General features: G+C 38.2%; 3 long non-coding RNA genes across 8 annotated transcripts; all 3 read right to left on the reverse strand.

Annotated features, from left to right (window-relative positions):
* Positions 1 to 5,167: 5,167 nt before the first annotated feature.
* Positions 5,168 to 9,781, reverse strand: LOC149657514 (uncharacterized). 6 transcript variants are annotated; one of them, XR_016369988.1, is made up of 5 exons: positions 9,014 to 9,781; positions 8,822 to 8,940; positions 8,538 to 8,762; positions 7,805 to 8,472; positions 5,168 to 7,731 (listed from the first exon to the last, which is right to left on the reverse strand). It is a non-coding gene; the product is annotated as an uncharacterized LOC149657514 (long non-coding RNA). The 6 variants fall into 6 exon arrangements; XR_016369983.1 differs by having other exon boundaries at positions 7,805 to 8,246; positions 8,335 to 8,472; positions 8,822 to 9,781; XR_016369985.1 differs by having other exon boundaries at positions 7,805 to 8,246; positions 8,327 to 8,472; positions 8,822 to 9,781.
* Positions 9,782 to 11,681: 1,900 nt separating this feature from the next.
* LOC149657515 (uncharacterized) lies at positions 11,682 to 12,259 on the reverse strand. Its single transcript, XR_016370055.1, has 2 exons — positions 11,980 to 12,259; positions 11,682 to 11,868 (listed from the first exon to the last, which is right to left on the reverse strand). It is a non-coding gene; the product is annotated as an uncharacterized LOC149657515 (long non-coding RNA).
* A 1,853-nt stretch (positions 12,260 to 14,112) lies between these two features.
* Positions 14,113 to 14,797, reverse strand: LOC149657516 (uncharacterized). The gene is made up of 3 exons (XR_016370056.1): positions 14,594 to 14,797; positions 14,478 to 14,526; positions 14,113 to 14,407 (listed from the first exon to the last, which is right to left on the reverse strand). It is a non-coding gene; the product is annotated as an uncharacterized LOC149657516 (long non-coding RNA).
* Between the last annotated feature and the right edge of the window lie 7,435 nt (positions 14,798 to 22,232).

The following is a 22,232-nucleotide window of genomic DNA, read 5'->3' on the forward strand; positions in this document are numbered from 1 at the left end:
CAGGAATGGAAGTAATCGAAATAATGATGTTCGAAGGTAACTTATTCCATATTTGAGTTGGGTTAGAGTAATCTAGGTTAGGTTAGGCTAGATCAGGCTAGGGTAATCTTGTTTAGGTTAGGCTAGACCAGGCTAGGGTAATCTTGCTTAGGTTACGCTAGACCAGGCTAGGGTAATCTTGCTTAGGTTAGGCTAGATCAGGCTAGAGTAATCTAGCTTAGGATAGACCAGGATAAAGTTTTTAAAGAATCCATTTTGAACCTCTATATAGCATCAATTTTTGAATCAAAACTTGATCACCCACCTTTCCCGTTAAGTCTTAAACTTAAAGCTAGGTTCCCACTTGACCGAAAATGACGACCAAAAACTTTAGCGCTGCGGCAAAAAAATTGAGTTTCACGCAGTGCTTCGACGGCAAGATTTTGTTCGGTTCACACATACGACCGAATTCCGACAGAAAAGGGCGGCCGACACGTGGCATGAGTTGGAATTGGGACTCGGAGCCATAAGAATTTAAGCCTTGGCCTTTGATTTTCCCTTGATGGTATCTTAATTAATGAGCTTACTTCTACCAAATTAAGTTCAGAGATTCAAATCAAAGGTTTATTACATACAAACACGGCAATAGCGACTCGCGATCTAATCCGATTAGAGAATTCAGACTCAAAAGTTCATAACATGCAAATGTGGCAATGACGACTGGCGAGTTAAAAAAAAACCTCAACGCGGCGATAAAAAACTCCCCTATTATGACGTCAACAGTAGCTTCATTCCGAAACGAATTTTGATTGGTTATGAAAATAATTTTACGTCGTCCTCTGCGTCAAAAATAGAACACCAATTCTGTCCGACCGAAAGCTGTTTCGGTCGCGTTCGGCGGAAGATGTTTTGCCGCAGAGGTACTTACGCAGTGTTTCCGTCGGGTTTTTGGTCAAGTGGGAACTAAGCTTAAAAGGAAAGCGCGGCTCCGTTGAATGAATGAATGAATATTTTATTGACCTTTTTGAAAACAATCCCATTTAAATCAGGGAGGAACACTCTTGGTGTTCACAGGTCCGGAACAATAAACAATAAAATACAATACAGGAATCGATATAATATTTACAGTTAAACATTGACTATGTACATCTACGAATTGCAGAACAGGCTAAGGTGGGCTTTGTTAGCGCAAAGTGGCCCATTTTTGGAGAATTGATGCCCTTATAGATGGCTTTTCTGCTACACAGTGGCTAAGCTTGCTAAAGGCTAGTTAAGCCAAAGGCAGGAACCAATTGGAACTAGTGCAATAGGTCTGACTGGTTCCTGCCTTTGTCAAGGTAAAATTCTTGTCCAGAAGATTAGCCAGAAAGCTAGAGATGGAGCTGCGCTTTCCTTTAACTCGCAACAACTGACTGCAGTCAACCATCTAATCTAGCGGTTGCGAGGTTGAATCAGTAGTGAAAATGTTAGTTTTGGTCTTCCACCCCTTACCTCGAAGTCAGACGATAAACAGCCCACCCCATATGCAGAACAACCAAAAAGATTCATTTTGTTAAATGAAATTTGAGTATTACTTCTACTTTCAAAGTATTATACTAGCAACAAGTATGGCATTCTTCTTTCCACGATGCAAAATTTCTCAAGGAAAATTTGTTTCCATTTTATAGATAAAACTTTTGCTTGAAAAACCTTGCTGTTCATACTTGCTGGCTCTGCCTCATGAGGGATCGCTTCAACGAATGTTTTGACAATTCTGAGTTGGCGCGCTTTAATCATGTGTAACTCGGAAACACACCTCTATTAAAGGATTTTATTGCCAAACTTATGGTTATTACGTTACTTATCGCACCTGAAATTGAAGTAATTTGATATGGTTCTGACACAATCCATAGAATATCCAAACGCGCTAAGGACTTTTCCATTCTTAACTTCCATTTGCATTTGAGGGAAGATTTCTTCAACTCCGACTTTAACTCTATGACCAACGCTTCTGAATTTCGAAATATCGTACATTTCTAAGTTTTAGCTAATAGACACGCGCTATTGTTAAAGATTACTTAGTACCGTTGCGGAAAATTTTCGAAAATAAGTATGCAAAGTCGCTAAACGGAGTTTTATATGGGTTCCAGAATTGTCGGTCTATGAATAATTAAATAGGAAAAAATTGGAATGATATCCTAACAAACTGGTCGAAGCAATAAAAGAACTTCATGAATATATATTAAAGATATAGTTGCGTGTCAATTGATTTTTAACTTTTGAATAGAAAATTTTTCCTCGCATTGAATATAATTAAAGCTTTTCATCTATTAATCTTATTCCGTATGTTGATAAATATAAACTTTGCTTAAAATAATATTTCATGACACCAAGAAGCAAAAACGACACCTTCAGGAGGTCGCCCTGTTGCTCTATTATTGGTGTCACCATAGGTTTATAAGATAGGTCCCATAAGTATGACACAACCTATACTTCGTAATGCTAGAGACTTATAGCTCGAGCTAGTTCGGGAGCGACAAGCGAAGAATGATTACACTCGGTTTTGCAGTCCTATTTAGTCTGTACTAAGCCTTTGACAACGCCTCACTAGGCGTTGCTTTACAAGAATCTATGACGCTTCACCTACGTCACTTCATGACAAGCTCTCAGTAACCAGTGACAAACTTATGGGACATATAATATGAAAAATTGCTTTCTTTGAACACGTTCGATCCGATTGGCCAATTACGAACGCGGTGACACATAGACACGTCCAGCGTAATACCTCTCCGTGACGTCATCGTCACCCGGAGAGGTAAAAATCACATGTTTTCACTAAATTTCCTATAGAAATAATATGGGGCTTTTCGTTATGGTCAGGGCCGGATTAAGGGGGGGGGGGCAGAGGGGGCACCTGCCCCCGGGTGCCAGCAAAATAGGGGCGCCCAAGATTTCTGGTGATACCCAAATCTGAGCGATTGTTTTATTAAATTTTCGAAAAACTCAAAAACATGACGTTAGTTTTGAATGATTGCGGGACTGTTTTTCGTTTTTAAATAGGTATATTAGCTATCGAGACCAATTTATTAAATTAATTGGGAGGAGACGATAATTTTCCGAGTCTAAATCTAGAAAAGCCTATTCAAAGACATAGGCAGGGCTGATACTAAGTCACTTTTTTCCAATTCGGTTACTAAAAGTCACTTTTCCAAAAATTAGTTACTATTTGTCACATTTCTTTTGGATTTTTGAGTCTTTCGGTGTTATTTATCTTCTCGACTACAAGGTTAAACGTAATATATTTGACTGTATGACGGTTTAAACGCAAAAACAGCGAGATTACAGTTGATCAAACCCAAAAAATTGTGGAGCTCGCTTCGGTCGCTCATCAAATATTTAACTTAATATTTATAATCAATCCAATTCAAATGAATGTTTTAGTTTTGATTTAAAACGACATCAATTACTTTGCATTCTGAGCTGTGCTCCAAAATTGTTTAATTCAATTTCGCCGTAGAAATTTTATGATTGGACCTTTCCTTTGACTGGAAATATCTAATTGGGCTTAATTACGGCACCGACCTTTAAAATATCTTTAACTACTGAAAATAGTTATGAAAATCGATCATGTCTGAAAAATTTCATTTAAAGTGCCCTTATTTTATAGCTTAATTTGCCCTTATTTAGTCACCTTTTGCTTACTATTTTTAAATTTATTAGTCACTTATTCAACTAAGTATGAGTGAGTATCAGCCATGCATAGGGATACTTTTCACTTAACAAAATTACAATAGGGAGCTAACAGCTGGCTAGGGGGAAGAGATAGTCTGACGTCACGCAGCCGCCCTCTGGTTGGCATTTTTGCGCGTAGAATACTGTTTCCAACCGTTAGGGGGGAGATGAAACTCCAGTTAGAGATAGAAGGGTGTGACGTTTCAGGGTCAGAACTGTTAGCTCCCTATATTTCTAATAGAAACAAAATTGTTAAAATTTCTAGCTGGTTTTTATAAATTATGGGGCCAAGGGAGGGGGCGCCCATCGAGCCACTGCCCCCGGGCGAAAATCTTCTTAATCCGGCCCTGGTTATGGTTCCCCTCCAATAACTTAAAAAGTACAGTGAAGTTAATTAATCGAGGTGGCTCGAGCTCGTGAACAGTTCTAATTGAAATTAAGACTGAAGTGACAGATATTATAAAAAAGTCTTGGTTTGGACAGAGAGAATTTATAATATTATAAATTCTCTCTGGTTTGGACCAAGGTCTAAAAAATAGAGCTATCTTAGTTGTGACGTCAGTGCCTAGGTAAAACGTCACGGGCTTAGGTTTGGCAGTGGGCGGCCATGTTTGGTACCACTTTGGTTCTATGGGTAAATAGCATGGGTGACGTCACACTAAAGCTTCTGAGATAAATCTATAAACGATATGAGTGATGTTTATCAATTGACTGAATTTCAGGTATTGCATTTTTTCTTTAATTATTTTTATTAGTTTAATCCTTAATCACTATTTAATTCAATCAACTAATTTTACTGTTAATCGATCTATTCCCTCTAAATCAATTGAAAAAATTACATATCTACGCTTTCTTAAGAACAATTACATTTTCCGAAAACATTTTATCACGAAATTAATTATTTTGAAGGGACACTGTAAAACACATTAGCGTACATTAAGGAGAATGATTTTGACTTGACACCTTCTAGCGCCGAGGGGCCGGTCACTCAATGTAATCGGTGTACATTTGAAAGTGACTACGCCTAATCTTTAAATGCTAAAATGATTACGCGTAATCCGTAACCGGTGTACAAGTAGCACCTATAAAGTGGTCAGGTGTGGTGACGTTTCAAATGTAGGATTAGTTACGACCAAGAAACTCTGCAGAAGTACAACCTTTCCTTGATATTGGCGACAAATGAACTGTAGCATTTCGATACTCGAGGTTAAATGTCTAAATTCGCGTCCACTATTAAATTTTTACATTTTCCTTTCGAATTATCTCAAAGATCGCTTGCTTTTTTAGACAGTCAGTAGAATATTCCAAATATTCAATATTGATCCCTCAACACGTACTCATTTCAAATAATTTATTTCATTATAAAATGTTTTCGGAAAATGGAATTGTTTCTGATATAGCGTAGATATGTAATTTTTTTCAATTTATCAATAACAGTAAAATCAGTTGATTGAATTAAATAGTGACTAAAAGGCTCGTTTTCATAGAAGCTAGAAAATTCGAAAACGCTCACGCTTCACGAGTTTGAATACGCGCGGTAACGTACTTTTTTCGAACGTTTCCGCTTTCGCTCGAAATTTTCACGCAACTCGCGCCTATGAAAACGAGCCCTAAGGATTAAATGAATAAAAATAATAGAAGAAAAAATGCAAAATCTGAACTGATAAACCTCACTCGTATCGTTTTTTTTTTGGCCTTTGGTCCAAACCAAGTTCTTTTTCTTATCATTACTGTATGTCTTTTTTAACCTTTCTGGTACCACTGTTCCGGTAAAGTGACTAGTCACATCGATACAATGTACCTAAAAAGATACCAATAGACCTATGGACATAGTCGTCATAGAACGGGTCAAAACAATCCTCACCCGCTCGGAGTCTCAAATAATCTAGAGCCCACTCAGCTCAACATGAACCGCTCCTATATTGTTACACTCTTTCTTGGAATCAGCGCGCTCGCATCGCTCCTATCATCTTTGCAACACTCTCGCAACAAGTGTCTGTAGGCGAGTTAGTGTAGTATCGCGCTGTCATTTTGAATGTCCGTGGTTTGAATTTCGGTTGAGGAAACAAAATTAAAATTAGCAAAATAATTGCTGCCACTACAGCTAGGAGTCAGATCTGAGCAATACTATTAAAATCACAAACGAAACATTTTTTAGCCACATCGTATGATGAACATCTACGATGCCATGTGGTTGTTGTTGTTGTTGGCGGCGGCGGCGTCCTCCTCGGGTAGCGTCCTAGTAGTGAAAAAGCACCGCATTTAGCAGTATAAAATTTTTCGTTTGTCATTGAAGGGAGAGTGAATGGGAGAAAATTGTGGTGAGATGATATTTTTCTTTCGTTTATTTTAAAAGGATGGGGATTTTAGCATTGCATTTAATTGCACTAGTAAGGTTAAGAATTTTGACTTGTGTTTTACGTTTTCTCGATACATTTAAAGCGAGAGAGTGGATTATGTTATTGCCTTAGTTTAAATGGAGGGTTTAATAGTCCCTTTAAGACTCCTGTCACCCGTCGACAGTAAATAAGGGTTTCACGCTTTCAATCCCACTCCCCTATATCTAAATTCAAAGAAATCTAGGGTAATTTTAACAAGATGGTCCCGGCCAGATTAGAGCCCCATCGTTTGTAAGGCTCCATCTATCGAGAACATTCTATCTTTGGAATAGGTATTAGTTACCCTTAATCCCCATCCATTTTAAATCATCAATAAATCCCTATCACATTTAAAAGCATCAATAAAAATCACCAATGAAAGAAAATCTTCAATAGTGAATAGCCCCTCGACGCGTTGCTTTTAACAGTGCTAAAATGATTGCTTGGAACCACTAAATAATCCCTATCCCTTTTAAAATCGGCAATGACTTTTTAGTGAGTAGCCCCTCGACGCGCTACATTTAGCGTTTCTAAAATAATTACACATAAGTAACCTTAAACAAATTCCCTTTTAAAATCACTAATAAAAATCTCTAATGAGTGAAAATTACCAATAGTGAATAGCTCCTCGACTCGTTGTCTTTAACAGTGCTAAGATGATTATCCGTAACATCTAAGTATACCTTAATCCCAATTCCGTTTAAAATCGACGAGTGAGTAGCACCTCGATGATTAACCGTAATCCAGACATAACCCCTAATCCTTATCCAATTTAAATAACCAATGAATCCCTATCCCTTATAAAGCATTAATGAAAATCACCAATAAATCCCTAATACTTTTGAAAGCATCAATGGAAATCAGCAATGAACGAAGATTTTCATTAGTTCATAGCCCCTCGACACCTTTAACAGTGCTAAAATGATTACCCGTAACATCTAAGTGGACCTTAATAGAAGAACAAAGTTTTAGTGATTATCTCCTCGATGAGCTACCTTTTAACAGTGCTAAAATTATTAAACACATAACGCTCAATTAATACACGCACTGAAAGTTTTAGTTTACAACATAGACTTATACCCACGCATATTTATAAATGTTTAACATTGACTTATGTCCGGGAGTGTTTGAAAGAGAAAGAATTCGGTAGAACACCCAACTTGAGTTCTTGCTTTGTGTAAATTCCTTATTTTTTATTTTATAGAAAGTTGTTCGGGTTCTTAGAATATTTATGGCTTGAAAGGTGAGAAATTTTGAAGAGAGTATGAAATCAGAAATTTTATGTAGGACAATATTACAAATTTGTGTGTTCACAAAAGACATACAGATACTAGTGTTTGTTCATTAATATTCTTACAGAGCATCCGCATTGTACTGTCATGGGTAAATCATAATCCTCTCTCCTTTAAAATCACCAATGAATGAAAAATATCACCTTAACACAATTTATCCTTTTTCACTCTAAGTGTGTTAATTTATATGTGCAGAGTACATTCCCAATGCACAGTTATAGACAAATCATAATGCTCTCACTTTGAAAATCATCAATCACTCTTTTAACTCTCCCTTTAAAAAGACGAACGACACTTCTTCATCTACACCTGCATCTTCAGACCAAGTCAAACTAATACCCCCATCGTTAGATGCACATCAATCGATGTGGCTAAAAAGCAAAAAGTATATAGTGACGTTATATTTTGAATGGTCTTAACGAGGTGTTTATTATTAGAAGTTACCTGTATTTCTCCACAAAATCGAGAAGAATTTTAAAATCAATAGAAAGTACTAGCTTGTGGCCCCGTGGATATCGTAAGTAAATTTATTGAAGTAAGGATTTTGGGTTATATTTTTTTTAATTTTGTTAGGGCATCGAGGCATTTTCTCTACAAGGGGTATTTACGTGTATTTCGTTTCACCGCACTGTTAAAGGACTGGGGCTTCTCACTCACGTTTTCCGTAAAAAGTGCTTTTAGAAAAGTTAAAGGTAGCGCATCTAGGGGCTATTCACTCTAATTTTCTCTACGCCTGTTTAGTACGGTACGATGTGGCTACTATTACTAGCCCAGCCCTTGGGTCGTCTTGATCTTCTTCTACACACCAGGTTAAACAATATGGCGAAATATATTAGAGTATGCACGTTGGCTGCAGTCGACAATAAAAGCAAATGGTCAATTCCCACTGCGAAAAAAAAATTAGGGTCCAACTGAAATTTACTAGAAATAATAGCAGCGAAAGTCAATACGTGAATAATTAACTACCCAATTACAAATTCGAGAAAAATACACCGATATCAATAAAATCGATGAAATTGAACATATTTTCGCATTTAGCTTGTACTGTTAAGAGCTTCGAGGCAAATTGGGACCCAGTATTAAGATAAGTAATCAAGGTTGGAGCGCGTCCTCTATCATAAAATCGAAATTAAATCAAAGGCAAAATAAAATTTAAATAATAATACAGTATGCATACAAGAAATCATTTCCTCTAACCATAAGTTCAAAAGATGTGTTCCGTAAGTTTGCCACTGGTTACTGAGAACTTATTACGAAGATGAAACGTCATGGATTCTTGTAAAGCGACGCCTGGTGAGACGCTGTCAAAGGCTTAGTACAGAGTAAATAAGAAGATGAACTGCAAAACCGAGTGTAGTCAATTCTCGCTTGTCTTTCCCGAACTAGCTCGAGCTGTAAGTCTCTAGCATTACGAAGCATAGGTATAGTGTCATACTTCTGGAAAATATCTAATAAACTTACGCTCTAACCAAAAGCAATGCTTTGGCCATTTCTAAATTAAAGGGGAACTCTGCTCGGTTGGCGCCCCTTTAGTGAAACTTTCCTGTGTAGCTCCAAACGCCGAGAAAATGTGCTGCCGCCTAGGCGAAAAAGCTTGAAACTCAGTTTATTTCTAACGAATTTTCTACTCCCCCCCTTTCTCCCATCCGTTACCGCTCCAACGACGAAGCCACGCTTCCTTTAGGGTCCCCTCCCCCATGGATGATGCTCGTGCCACGTGACCGTTGATGGTAGGGATAGCTTAATAATGTTAAACGGGGGGACGAAAAACGCCAGACTGGGTTTTCTTTTTGCCCCTATATAGAGTAGTGGCACTCCATGTTAATTTCACATAGAGCGTAACGTAGCCAAAGGCAGGGAGGTGCCATTACTCTATAGTCTTACTGCCATGATTTTCCTGGGGACTGCGGTACCAAGAAGGGATTCGGAGTTTTTAGAGGGCATAGGTTTGAACTGAAACCCCCCTAACATTGCAATACTATTAAGTTTTTTCTCTGTAAGAAGGAGGTACCTCCCCCCCTTTTTTAAATAAGGGCAGGGAAGCTTCGACCACCTGAATATTTTGACAACCAAACACCTATAGTTGATTCCTTTATTCCCTTTTCCCAATGCCATACACATGCCTTTCAATCCATTTTCTCACTCTCTATGTGCTAATGGCTAGTAGCAAAAGGAGATGATCTAAAAGGACATAGCTTTCCAGCCTAGTAATGAGGGTAATGTGTGTCAGGTTATCTCTAACGAACGTCTCATCTCGAATGTTCCTAAAATCTGGTATCCCAAGGCTAGGCCGAATGTATTTACTGTAGAGTAAATGGTAGTTGAACACCCAAAGTTTTTCTCTACTAACATTTTTTCTCGGCGCCAACTAACATCAGCCGCGGAAAGCTGGGTCTCACTAAAAAAATTCCACCCCCCTTAAAAAAGGTACGAATTTTTACAAAACTTGTGTTGAGCTTTTCGGCCAATAGAGACGTAGATCCACTCGCGTAGATCTTAGGCGATCGGAGTTTACGTTATGGCGGAGCAAGTTAGGTTTAAATGTATTAATTTAGAAATGGATAAAGGGCTCTCAAAACAAACTCAGAGTATTTCCGTGCCAGAATAATATAATTCCGTCGGCTTCTAATTATGTCGAATTAATCACCCTCTTTAAAAACGTTTGCACTCCACACGATACACCGTTGCTATAAAAAACGCAAACACCGTGCATTTGGATGAACCCTCCATGCTTGAACTTACTCGGATAAAAAAATTAACCCCGTCTGTTTAACTTCACTCTCCACCGCTGTGGAGCGCTGCTTCAAAAGCTCGTTCTCGGTCGTGGCCATAGATATATTAAAAGGGTAGATACACAATTCAATGGGAGGTCGACGCGGAAGGGGCAACGAGCAGACAGCCGCTATTTTCTGGGGGTAGCCGTATAAAACGCCATCTATCGGGGACAAATTAGCGGCCAAAATTGGAACTATCATAAGGATGAGTGGCACTCTATGTTAACTCCCTATAGGGCATAATAAGTCAAACCCTCGGAGATGCCATTACTCCATTTTATACGAGCTAAGAGCGGAAAAACGTATTTTATAAATTTTACACCTGTAAAATCTTTTAAAAAACACTTGGAACTTGTATTTCTACTTACTTTCGAGGAAATACCACCGTTTTCTGAAGGTAAGAGTCTTTTTTTATACATTTATTAGTAATAAAAACATTAAGGCGAGCTAAGCCTTGGTCATGGCCATAATGTAGATTTGCACATAGAGGGTAGAGGCTAATCACTAATCTGCCGTGTTTTACAAGACCAAGGCTTAGCTCGCCTTAATGTTTTTATTACTAATAAATGTATAAAAAAAAGACTCTTACCTTCAGAAAACGGTGGTATTTCCTCGAAAGTAAGTAGAAATACAAGTTCCAAGTGTTTTTTAAAAGATTTTACAGGTGTAAAATTTATAAAATGCGTTTTTCCGCTCTTAGCTCGTATAAAATGGAGTAATGGCATCTCCGAGGGTTTGACTTATTATGCCCTATAGGAGGTTAACATAGAGTGCCACTACTCTAAGCTCATCCTTTAATTTAGTTTCGAAAGCTACCGATAGATGGCGTTTTAAACTGCTACCCCCAGAAAATAGCGGCTGTCTGCTCGTTGCCCCTTCCGCGTTTTTTCGTTAAGCCTAAGCCAGCGAAGTGGATCTAGACCCTTTATAGTTTTACTATATCTATGGTCGTGGCCGATATTTTAGAGATTTTATCTCTTCATTCACGCGAGCTCCGTTGGGAACTTTATAAAGCTTAACGTCAGAACTTTCAGACACAGAGGCTACGGCAAAAAATCTTACATAGGAACTTGGCGTAAGATTATTCTACTTGTGCTAGTAGCTATGAATAGAAAGGTCTTTTATAAAGATTCACTATTTTTTTCGATTCGATATTTTCAACTTAAAATGAAACTATGGAGACAAATATCTATACTCCTGTTTACCCGCACTTGAGAAACCGTACTTGCCATTATCAAGAAGTTATATCTAGTATCTCAGAGAGAAGGTATAAATTCGCATTCATTGGTTCTTGAAAACTCACGTCAGCGCGACGACGCGAGTGACGAAAATTACAGTCACATTTTCCGACTGAGGAGAGGCGAAATAGCCCGGCGCCTCTTTCTACGTCCCCCTTGTTTTTGGAAAGGGGAACTGGGACTAAGGCGCGCGAATACAAAGGCATCTTATACCTTCTCTCTGAGATACTGATATAACTTCTTGCCATTATATATTGGCTAATGCTCCTCAACTTTTACAATACCGTCAAGTGAGGTTGAACAAGAGTATATAATGAGCATTTTTATTTATTTCTTGGAAAAACTGAAAAAGTACATTGGTTTGAACGTTCTTCAAACGAAAGGGACGTGATCCTTCTTTATATCCTGTGAACACCTGACGTGAAATGATTTGGTTATCCCGATCTAATTCCTTATATCGTGTGATATTTGCGAAGTGTTTCGAACATACTTCTTTCTGAAATGAAATGACTCGTTAATCGCTTTACAATTACCTTTGCCATGTGTAATTGGCGAGTTGTTCTGGGTACACGTGGCGATTAAATAATGTTATAATCACTGCAGTAACCATAATAGTGAGTAGCCCCTCGACGAGACTGAATTCTATCTCCATTTCTTCGGTGACCACATTCCAATGCACCTAAACATTTCTTTTATCTCCTTTTAAAATAATGAACGAATTCAAGGTAGAAATGTCAGAACCGGCCGATATTATGGGTGTGTTTGGGAAGCACTAGCCACCCGGAATTTCACTTTAAAGCAGAGTTGATACTAAGAAAAGGGTAGGAAAACCTCAATTACCCTCCCGAAATTAACACCATCCGCCAAGACTGAGAAATGGTATACATTCATGGATGGAGGGAATTCTTAGAACCCAAACAAAAATAAAACCACATTTCTGGTTTACAGACCCCCTTTACCTACAAACTATAGAAAATTTCGGAATATAAATACTGAGTAACCAACCCACAAGGGAGAGGCGGCCATTGGGGTATTCTCCCTCGCGCCAAGAAGAGACGCCAGAATGAGCCCGAGTTCACTGCTCGCGGGAGGCTAGCCAACTCGCACTGAATCTAGCGGGGTTTCTTGGCGCCAAGGAGGATACCGCAATGGTACCGTATTTAATTTCCGAAATGGTCTATACGGTAGATGCCGTAGCATTCTCGTAGCAAGGCGGATTTATAAGAGAGGAGGTTCAGAGTCAGACAAAATGCACGTAGTCCGCAGTTCACAAAATTACACTGTGGCGTTCCCCAGTTACCATGATTACCACGACCCCCTCACGGCAAGAGAGCGTACGTTCTCACCCATGCGTTCAAGCTCCCTTTTTCTAGCCTCATCAGCTTGTTTATAATTTTGAATATTCCTCGTTTGCATGAACGATCACGTGACGTGCGCCTTTACCAACGGCTTACGCGCCGATGCATGTTTTTATTTCCACATTTCCAAAACGAGTCTTCTCTCTTATTCATCCTCCTTGCTTTTAGCGAGCCGGCACAAAAATTTTCCAACACTATCACACGCTTACCCCACTCAAAGTAACGAAGCAATTACCACTCCATACTACCCCTTAATGCCAATAAGGATGAATACATACATCTCCTTTGCTAATTACCACCTGGTATTATCTATCATTCGATGTTGCTAACAAAGACCAAAATTATTTTGCAATGTGCTAAGGTTGTACAATACCCAACAATGGTCTAAGGCTGTGCAGTGCATGACGCATAATTTTTTTCTCCTTTCCTAAATCGTAGAAAATGTTTTAGCCTACCTATTCTCTCCCAAACCTGTCTCGATTTATAGATACAATAGTTTGAAGCGCTACACCCTTTCCCTCTTGAAGCTGCCAGTTTAACAGCTCTATGATTAGAAACGGTTATACGAGAAAGAATCACAACATTGTATAGAAAACCCTGGTTGCTAAAGGCTTGTCTATATACATGTGCAGGTACACAAACTGGTTGAGTCTTACAAAAGCGCGCCCAGAGGGAGGGATACACGGTTTTCACCCCTCTCTACCACCATTAGTCTATACACTGTATCCTCAAAAAGTTTTTATAAATACGAAGTTTGAAAAAATATTCTAACTATTGCGACTGTCCACTTAAAATATCGCGAGTGTCCACTTAAAATAACGCGAGTGTCCATTTAAAATATCGCGAGTGTCCATTTAAAATATCGCGAGTGTCCATTTAAAATATCGCGAGCGTCCATTTAAAATATCGCGAGCGTCCATTTAAAATATCGCGAGCGTCCATTTAAAATATCGCGAGCGTCCATTTAAAATATCGCGAGCGTCCATTTAAAATATCGCGAGCGTCCATTTAAAATATCGCGAGCGTCCATTTAAAATATCGCGAGCGTCCATTTAAAATATCGCGAGCGTCCATTTAAAATATCGCGAGCGTCCATTTAAAATATCGCGAGCGTCCATTTATAATATCGCGAGCGTCCATTTAAAATATCGCGAGCGTCCATTTAAAATATCGCGAGCGTCCATTTAAAATATCGCGAGCGTCCATTTAAAATATCGCGAGCGTCCATTTAAAATATCGCGAGCGTCCATTTAAAATATCGCGAGCGTCCAATTAAAATATCGCGAGCGTCCTTTTATAATATCGCGAGCGTCCATTTATAATATCGCGAGCGTCCATTTAAAATATCGCGAGCGTCCATTTAAAATATCGCGAGCGTCCATTTAAAATATCGCGAGCGTCCATTTAAAATATCGCGAGCGTCCATTTAAATTTTGCTAAGCGTCCAGTAACCCAGTTCAATTTCATTTTGGTTCTCCCAGTGTTACTAAGCCAAGACGCTGCAGGGAGAAAGGCTACAGTTCAGTTTGACCATCTTGGCTGACGTAGAATGCCTCACAATCAAAACGTGGCACTGAAGATAAAGCTGAGAGAGGGAGCAACTTCTCCCACCCCAATAATTTCAAACATTATTCACACGTCCTGTTAAATTATCAGTAACGTCCTGGTGTATACGTACTATATAAAAGTCACAAAATGTTTAGTCACTAATCTTTTAGATTGGTCAAACTTAACATTCGATTTTTACCTCATTTTATTTTTGATGTTCATTACCAAACACCACTAAAATAATTATCCTGATAAAACAAAGCATGAATTAAAACCAGGCATGGATATAGTTTTGATGCTTTTATTAATAGTTACCTATCATCTTCATATAAAACAGTTCCGAACACAATTGACTTCATGCGATATGAAGAAAGCTCAATTCGTTTCTTACTAACCGTCTTTCTGAAATCCCGTCCCTAAGAAAGATACCTAACCGATCGCTAAACGCGCCCGGCCCCAAGCCCCCAACCAAACCAAGTCGAATGATTTCTCAATTCCGCGAATTTCCCCTCTCCTATGACTATATAACAGCATAGTACAAACAAGTTGGGAAACCAAAATAAACATCTCCGAGTCGAGACGAATTTACTTTCCAAACACAGGTCCACCATGGACGAACTAATACTGAAGGACGGATGGCAGATGGAGAAAGTTGAAAAATACTTGTTGATTCGCCTTCTAGCGGCAGATAGTAGCAAACCGGATAGTGGGGGAATCAACGATCTAACGAGGGAAGCAGCTAACGTCTTATTTTGTCTAGATGGCGCTAGCGTTTTCCGGGATTTGACTCCGCATTTTCATAACCCCCTCCATTTTGGAGCTGTAAGCTTTACATTGGTTGTTTTGTCGCTTAGTAATGGGCTGCCATTGGTTTTTCAGTATTACTTCGTCCATGGGTCCACCAGCCAATGAGAAAACCGGAAATACGTAGCTCAAATTGGCGGGATGTCGCGAAGACCATTTGTAAAGGATTAATCGTTTAACATTTCCCTGTGTATTCTCATAAGTCTAATGAGGACCTAATATCTATCACTTAAGTGTGTATTTAACTTTCGGCTCACTCTGAACCGTTAACACCTCTTGTAAGAGGACACGAAACAAGTTCAATTCTAATTTAATTCTAGGGTATCTTGTTTCATTGGCTCAATCGCTTCAACACTTACAGAGAGACGAAGTATTGAAATCCTTATTATGTAGTGAAATCAAAAGTTGCGTTTACACTATATATAAATGTAGTAAAGCTGAATTAAAAACTAAACACCAAATTTTAAATGTTAATATCAAAAGATGCTCTTGGAATATTAAGATGAAACAGAGCTATATAGCTACACAACTACTAAAAGAATCGTAATGCCGAAAATTATTTAAAATATTTCCATTTAATATTCTGCAAAAAGGAAATGTTATCGTTTTGTAAGAGGCCTTATCATCCTACTCGCTTTAAACTAACTTTGATATGCGTGTAGTGTTTCGATTCAGATGCAATCTTCATTACTCGTTCTATATAAACTCTCACATGTGTCACTTCAAAGAAATAAGTTTATCTTAAATAATTAATTAAATATAAATGATATTAATTATTTTAATCGCCAGTAAATAACTTTAAAAATAGTTAAATCGTTTAAAATAAAGTTGTTCCTATTATCTTTCGAAACTTTCCTAATATTGACGTTTAAAGTGAAGGGTACCCCTCCTGCCCGCTTTCTTCAAATTTTGGGGGAGGCTATTCTCTAAGGTCCTTTTGGAGGAATTTCGATCCGAATCTTTTCATTCGGAGTCAATTTCTCCGAATGAAAATAAAACGTATTCTGTAAGAACCTTATCCTAATCATACGGTGATAACCTCTCCGAATCATTCGGCGGCCGAAGGAGATGGCCGAATCGAGCATTCGGATATTTTACCGCCTTTCTTCCCTCCATGAATCTTAGATTCGCGGAACTTTCGCCGGTGTTTTCTAGTATTTTTCCCCGTACCTTTTCGCTGGCACCTTGGCTGCGGTTCATATTTTTATTTAGTATGGCTGCTTTGTTTTTTCAACTCAAGCTTCATCGTTTGCGATTTGAACATGGTAATCGCATTGCCCGTCGCGATTTACGAGTTTAAAGGGTTTTTTTAGACTTAAAATCAAACGTGGGCAAAAGCTTAGGTTAAAGCGGGAAATGGCTTTAGGCCTTGGCGAAATCTACAAGGTAGATCGACGGCTTTTTGGCAGATTAAAAGGTAAAAAATCGTCGTTGAATTTATCCTACATTTAAGGGATAATTTCGCGAGATCCAATTGCTTAACACAGATTTAATTGTTCATTTTAATATTTTTCCTACCGGGGCTTCTAAGTTAGAGCCACCTATTTTTGACCAATTGCATCAATTATTAATAATTGCTTGATTAAATTTGGTTATTTCGTTTAGCATCTAAATAAATTATTAAATTTTGGTAGGTGTGTAACCATTGAGAGAGTGTTAATGAATTTATCATAATCTCACGAGATCCACACAATTGGATTATAATTTGCGATTAATTAACGTTGTTATTCTAAGTTCTCATTGCCTCATATTTAACCCTACTAAAACTTGCGCTAAGTTTCATTCAAAATTCGACGTATATTAACTGTTGTTTAGCGTGTTCTTTAATACCCATTTTAAAAGAATATTATGAAGCAATTTAAGAATAAATAATTTTTTATCAAAAAATAAATAAATAAATAAATAAGGAAAAAAGCACTCGTTTCTATCTTAAGAAAAGAAATCGAAAAAGAGAAAATTTGCTTTGTATTGAATGTGTTCCCAATACAAAGACCATTACCCAAAATTTCCACTATTTGGGAAAAACCAAAGTTTCCATCCCTTCAATTTGAAAGCGCGCCAAATAAAATTGTCCAATAAAGAAAAAGTGGGCGTCAAAAAGTACCACGCGGCTTAAGAGGAAGTGACGTTCATTTGGATTGAGAGAAAATTTTCGAAGTATCCGAATGACGATAAGGATCAGAGAATACGGTTTTTTCGGTCCACTCCGAATGAGCCCGATCCGAATCATAAGGATTCGGAGTGATCCGAATGATTTTCGATTTTTAGAGAATAGCCTCCCAGATGCTTCTTTTGTTAGTTTAGGTCAATGGCAAAAGATTTGCAAATTTAGAAACTTTTTAGATATTCCTGAGGATGAACAATTAGATTGTGTGGTTTGGGGCGACGGCCGGTATACGTTTACCGATGGTTCTCTCTAAAGGATAATGAGATTGAAAAACACTTCAAGTTTCAATTTTATAAGGTACCTTCCCTTACTAGTGACTTTGTATTGGGACAAGACTTCCTTGAGAAAAATAGGGTCAAATTAGATTTTGAATCTTCAAAATGTTAAGTGGGTAACTTAAGGATCACCTTTTCAACTCCATCAGAAAAAGATCCAGAAAATAAGGAGATTGTAAACGATATTAGGGAAGCGATTTCCGCTGCCCCTATTTCTGATGACAAACGTTTTCAATGAGAATCCCTATTATTAAAATTCCCTGTATTGTTTTCAGATAAAGTAGGAAGAACAGGACTAGTCTACCATGAGATTCATACAGGAAATAGTCCGCCCGTAAAATCTCAGCCTTATCGTGTTAATGATCAGAAGAAGAAAATAATAGAACAACATGTTAGGGAAATGTTAGATGACGGGATAATCAGACCCTCCGTATCTCCTTGGGCTTCGCCCGTAGTTTTAGTTGATCAAACAAAACGGGGTAAACCCTATCGGTTTTGTATTGATTATAGAAAACTTAACAGTGTTACCATCAAGGACCCTTATCCCTTGCCCAATATAGAGGATATGCTAGCTAGGGTAGGAAGACCGAAATTCATTACAACCCTTGACCTTAAATCAGGGTATTGACAGGTCGAAATGCACCCTAAGAGTAGAACAAAAACTGCTTTTGTGACTCAAGTGGGAAAGTACGAGTTAAATGTACTCCCTTTTGGGGCTCTGTAACGCCCGTAGCTCTTTCCAGGGGTTAATAGACGCTGACAATTTCTACTTAATTGACTATTTAGACGATTAAATCTCCCTTAGTTAAGATTGGGATCAACACTTAACGTGTTTGGAATATGTCCTAAATGGATTTATGAAAACAGTCATTGTAGAAAAAGACGGGAAAAAGTAAAAGATAAGTGTAGAAAATTAACTGCCTGAAGTTAGAGATTTTCAAATTTTCACTTTTGAAGACATGATTAAAAAAACATCAGTTAGTTTTCATGATTATTTATGTTTTTTTGAGGGAGGATTATACCCCCACTAGTAAAAATACAGACTTCGTTAGATTAAAAAACTATTTCTTCGGGTTTGTAACTAAGCTGCAATCCCACGTTTGTTCAGTTCTCTCGTTTCCTACATTCGAAATGAACTTTTCAAGTAGTAACTTTGAGGCGGAACTCCATCTGCACCTTAGTACTTCCGAAAACGACGATGAGCCAACAAACGCGGTAAAATAATAGGTTTAATGACATATTACAATTGGGGACATTAAGCATGACACAAAATGGGTAGTCAAGGTATACAATTAATGCAACGCATTCTTGTTATAAGTTTGAAACTGTTTACAATTTTACGCTTACAGTTTCCACACAAAAACTACCCACTGTATAATACTTATCATTCTAATATTTTCGAAGGTGCAAAAGTATAATCTGAAATGCTGGGAAATTTTAAAAAGAAAGTTTGATATGAATAACCCCGAGGCGGGGCGAGGTTCACGGCACCCCGAGGCGGGGCGAGGTCGACGGCACCCCCAGGCGGGGCGAGGTCGTCGGCACCCCCAGGCGGGGTGAGGTCGTCGGCACCCCCAGGCGGGGTGAGGTCGTCGGCACCCCCCAGGCGGGGCAAGGTCGACGGCACCCCCAGGCGGGGCAAGGTCGGCGGCACACCGAGGCGGGGCGAGGTCGGCGACACCCCGAGGAGGGGCTAAAGCGGCGGCACCCCGAGATGGGGCTAGAGCGGGGGCACCTCGAGGATTGGGGAGAGCGGCGGCGGAACCAAGGACGGCACCGAGTAGTAGGGCGGTGGAACCAAGAAGGGCGGTGGCTCGCCTAGGAAGGACAGGTTCTCATCGCTGGAAAAATACGCCGCGGCTGTTGTAATTAAAAATTCCAAATACACAACCTTGAACTCGGAGATAAAGAATGGTTCAAGCCCTTCGGGCCGGTAAGTGAATACTTAGTTAATAAAACTCTTCAGAATCTCTCTGGGCGTGGTTGCCGAAGATATAATTTCAATCGTCCGATTCTCATTTATATCTTTTCGTTCTTTAAACAGGTACTTAAAATTAAGAGAAGGGACGTACCCTTATGCTGGGTGTTTTTGACGTCGAGAGAAAAAGCGATGGCTGCCGTTGATGACCTAACAAATGAAGAAATTGTAGGCCACAAGGGGTATACGACCTTGTTTTCCCTTCTGTGAAGCTTTTATTTAATTTTACCGTTATTTCAATTTATTTTTGTTACTTTTTGAGTTTTTTTCTTTGTATTCCGGTTTTAATTTTCATTAAGATCTGAGCGATTAACTGTTTTTGTTAATTTTACCGTTTCAATTTTGATATAGTTTTTTGTTAATTTTAGCGTTTTAATTTTGAAATAGTTTTTGTCAATTTTGCCGTTTTAAATTTCGATAAGATCTGTGAGATTAGCAGCTTTAAATAAATTGAGATTTTTGTTTAACTTATCAAAGTCTCAATTTTTTTTTAAAACACACTAATATTAAAAAAAATTTCGACCAATTATGTGAAATATAATTACCAAAATTTAACCCTTATTAGAGGTCGGCATTATCTAACCGTTATCCACTCATTTTGCGGTTATTCATGGTTAATTTCAATGATCAGATAATATTATCCATATGGATAAGTTGAAAACATTTATCATAAAAATGTCTTCTGAATAATATCGCTGAGAATGTTAAATTATGTTAATATATCTATGGTCACAATTAAGAAGCATAATTTTATTCAACAGGTGTCCCTAAAGTTGTATAAAACTGAATATGCCGAAGCGAATAAAGGTTATTAATAAGACAAGTAAAAGAGAATTTTCTCCTAAATGCATTCATGTACACGATATCTCACATAACTTATCATTTTAAGATTGCGAATGTAATAATTTTATTTTTTTTTATACACGCATTGATGTTTCTAGATATCCGTATTGATGTCTTTAGACATACATAATGTCGTTTTAATATCGTCCTTTTTCCACCACAATTTTAGACACATCATGGCCGTTATCGTATCCGCTTGCAATCCTCCCCATTTAGGCTGAATTAGATCCGTTCCGGCGGAAAATGCTCGTTCTGCAGGAACTGCGGTTCTTGATATTGCCAAGTAATCTCTTGCCATTTTAGCCACTGATGGATAGTTGATTTCATTTGTCTGCAATTGCCATATTATTTTGTTCTTCATTTGTTATATAGGAGACAGTTACATTGTTCTTCGTTTACGAATTTAGGCGTAACGCTAATACAAACCTTCCACCAGTTGAGGATATTCGTCGTTGGAACCTGAAGATCATCCTTGAAGAATTTTAACAGTTCAGACCCTCTTGCTAGTTTTACGGGACGCTTGGGGTAAAACGCGTATATTCCGGCGCTGCATTCTTCACAATTAGATAATGTTGACGTAGACGGAATAGAACTATTTTCGTAGTACGTATTGAAGACATTTAGGACCAATGATTTGATTATCTTAACTTCAGGTTTGCCATAATTTGCTTGAATTAAATCCATTTTCAATGTAGGGTCCAAAGCTATTTGTTGTTAAGGATTATAAACAGTTCACAGTTTCGATTAAATTATTATAGTTCATGCAACTATAGCGCACATTGTATAATAGAACAATTAACACATTACTATCGTTGCAATTAAATTCAGAGCACATGGACGTAAGTTTTTCACAAATGAACCAACATGTAAGTTTTAAGCTTCGAATATTCACAGGATTGTACAACGGTGAAATAAATATTGTTCTGTACCAATAGCAATCCAAAATGCATCCCTATGCGACGCCTCCTGGTATGTCTGAAGCTTTCCCCTAGCAATAGTACAAGCTTCCTCGAAAACTGCGTCCAGTGTGGGATTGTTTAATTTTTCAAGAAGCCAGTGGTAGGCCGGTATTACCATGGAAATAGTGGGATATTTTGCAGAGGATATTAAATTTGTAGCCAAATCGAAAGCCTAAATCGCATTACAAAGAAACACATCATTCGAGGATGAAAGTTCATAGATTAAAAGCACTATTCACAATACAGAAAAACCCCTTCATTATACAAAAAAGAATCTAAATATTCTAATCCTTTAGCAACAAAGATGTCAATGTGATCACTACGCCATTGACCTTAAGCAAATTTAGTAGCCCATTCAATGTTTCCCATTCGGTTTCGGTTAAAGCAAACTTTCGAAGGTCTTTGTCCGTTTGTATCATCCACTGCAAAGACTATTAGCATATAACACAAAGTATTTAAAACCAATTTTATGTAAAAGGCGTATATAATATCATCACTTATGTAATGGACCTGCTTTGAATGCATTGCTCGCGTGAGCATTGCATAGGTAGAATTCCATCGAGTTTTACATCGAGTACCACTTTAACATTTTTAATGCCGAAAGACAGATAAAGTTGAGCTAGTTGATCCTCACGCAAACCTGAGAGCCGGATTTTTGTAACTACTGTTCTTATCTGTTAAGTCATGAATCATATATAAATAAATGGAGCCCCGCCGGCGGCAATGATATTCAAAACCTTTTTAAACAACCTTAGACACAGAATTTCCAACGTTGCTGTCCGTATTAACAGTCTCATCTAATCTACCTTCTAAATATTCTTCTAGAGAGTCAAATGTTGGTTGGGATTTAAGGTGTTTCAACAGTTCTTGTACTGACAAGTTCAGAACGTGTGCAAAGCAATGAACTCTATTTTGTGAAGTAAAACGA

The sequence above is a fragment of the Phalangium opilio genome, unplaced genomic scaffold, assembly GCF_054372755.1.
Source record: "Phalangium opilio isolate 3A_F unplaced genomic scaffold, DU_Popi_V2 ptg000077l_1, whole genome shotgun sequence".
In the NCBI taxonomy this organism is placed as follows: Eukaryota; Metazoa; Arthropoda; class Arachnida; order Opiliones; family Phalangiidae; genus Phalangium; species Phalangium opilio.